General features: G+C 39.8%; 1 pseudogene; it reads right to left on the bottom strand.

The window, feature by feature from the left end:
- Positions 1-1,588: 1,588 nt before the first annotated feature.
- Positions 1,589-2,560, bottom strand: part of LOC107740225 (basement membrane-specific heparan sulfate proteoglycan core protein-like) — a 27,471-nt pseudogene continuing 26,499 nt past the window's right edge.

Below are 2,560 nucleotides of genomic sequence, written 5' to 3'. Positions count from 1 at the left end.
GAGCACACACAGGGAACACTATTTATACACACAGGAGGAGGGGATGACGAGACACACCTGGGAGCAATGAAACATCAAGGGAAACACCTGGGACATATGAACTTAATTAATCAGGACAGGAACAGGAAACTAACCAAATATGGGCGTAGGAAGGCACATGGGGAGCAAGACACACAAAACACGGAACAAAGTCTGACAGTGTGTGTGTGTGTGATACAATTTATTTTATAATTATATGACTAGAAAAAATGAAGCTCAAGCAAAGGTGTAAATATATATATATATATATATATATATAGGTTGATTTTATTGAAGTATGTTGGATTTTATTGTGTTTTCTGCATTTCTGAAAACAAAATGAGCTTCGGCTTCACCACCAGGGCAAGGCTCAACCAACTACTGGATGCTGGGGACATCACAGCCCATCAAGTGGACAAGTTCCACACTGCAGCCCTGAGGTTCCTAATGAGAGCTGTGGCATATAGTCAACAAAGACTTCCACTGAGAGAGCAATTGCTGAAGCATGCCAGATTTGCTGATGTGAGGCAGAGGGCATGGGATGGATGATGTCTTGTACTTTGTAGAGAGGTAAAATTTATAGATTTTTTTTAATATGAATATTATTTTATTCAGAAATTAGTAATGAATAATTTTATATTTTCTGAACAACTAATTTCACCATGCCCTTTGAAGTATATCTCCTATGTAGTGTGTGCAAGTTGTTAACCACATATTTCTCTTCAAAAAAGGTATGTACATCTTCCCCCTTACCACAGCCCACCGGAACATAATGCATTGGGGGAGGAGTTCCTAGACTATCAAACTATGCCTCCGCCTAACTTGGCAGCAGACCCAGACATTGTGGGCTTCTGGTCCAACATGGCAAGCTTAAAACAAGGCCGGAAATCTTAGAGGGTCTTATTTGAAAACTTGAACCAATGTTGAGTAACTTTTCTAAATGTATGAAAGGTGTAACATAACCATGTTGTCCATGTCCATTACAGGTGACCGGGTGGGTAGGTTTGACTCTCCACCGTCGCTAAACTGGTCTTAGTCCTGCCCCATGCCAATGCTGATGCAGAGCGGGTGTTTTCCTTGTTGGGATTGAACAAAACAAAAACTTGAAACAGCCTGGCTCTGGAGGGAACACTGTCATCCATAATGACTATAAAGTTGGCAAACTTGCAGCCACCCCAGTCAGTGATTAAGGCTGCTTACCAGCGCTTACAACCGAACACAACTTAATTTTGCGCACATGTTAATTTGTTTATTTTACGTTGTCAGTAAACTGTTTCATTGTAATGTTTTGACAAATCACAATACACTTCTTGTGGTGCAAGGTTTTTTATTTGTGTTTTTTTTTTTTTCCTATTTATTTATTTCGTTTGTTTTTTTTACAAACCGCTAACCCACCCCCGGCGTGAATTCTCACTCCAAGCTGAAATCAAAATTTGGCAGCCCTGTTTCAATGTAGTTTTTTCTTTTGATTAAAAAAAAATGCAACAAAAACTTTTTTTTAAATTCCATAAAATTAATAATTATTTCAGCACCTAAAAACTTTTTCTTTGTGTGAAATCGTGGGTGACTCTTAAAAGAGCCATTGGGGTTTTGTTTTCTCCAGGAATCGAGCATAAACAACATCCATGGTGGTGACGGTCTTTCTTTTAGCATGCTCAGTGTAGGTCACAGCATCACAAATCATGTTCTCCAGAAGCACCTTCAACACGCCGCGCGTCTCCTCATAGATCAGCCCGGAAATACGCTTGACGCCGCCGCGGCGAGCAAGACAACGAATAGCGGGTTTAGTGATTCCCTCGATATTATCGCTGTAAAGGGAAACAGGTCAATTTAGCTCAAAGGGAATCATTTATGATTTTATAGGGAATTTGGACAGAATTACGGTTTTACGGCTGATCACTGAGTCGGCCAGTGATTCATTGAACGAGCCGTATAACATCAGTTCTGCAATGGATATTAATATCCAAAGTATAGTGAAAACACTATTTATTAGCACAGTGACAAGATCGGCAGTTTAAGACATTAACTTGTAAGCACAAAACACAAGATATTCTCTTTTCAATATAAATAAGAGGCCCCACTTTATATTAAACTACTATGTACTTACATCAAAAATTAAGTACAATGTACTTATTGTGTTCATATTGTATTGCAAAACACTTTTGCTGCTATTGAGGTGGGATACGGGTAAGGTTAGGGACAGGTTTGTTGGTATGGGTAGGTTTAAGGGTGGGTTAAGGTGTAAGGGATGGGTCAACAGTGTAATTATAAATGTAATTACAGAAAATAATTTAGAGGGGGCGGGATTATTCACATGTCGTTATAGTTGCGCCGCCTCTACTGCCACCACTCCTGAAAAACTTTTTAATTCCGCATCGCCCCATCAAGCTCTAGCTGGATCCGCTCTTCTGCTATCAACGAGAGGAACGTCTGTACTTCCTCAACTGACAACGAAACAGACACTTTTTGGTTGTTAAAAAAAGGTGCACTCGTTCAAAACAGTTGCGTTCGATCCTTCGCTGGCTGTGCTGATTTAAATCTA

The sequence above is a fragment of the Sinocyclocheilus rhinocerous genome, unplaced genomic scaffold, assembly GCF_001515625.1.
Source record: "Sinocyclocheilus rhinocerous isolate Xijiao unplaced genomic scaffold, SAMN03320098_v1.1 scaffold3723, whole genome shotgun sequence".
Lineage (NCBI taxonomy): Eukaryota > Metazoa > Chordata > Actinopteri > Cypriniformes > Cyprinidae > Sinocyclocheilus > Sinocyclocheilus rhinocerous.
This window is presented reverse-complemented; position numbering and strand designations above follow the sequence as displayed.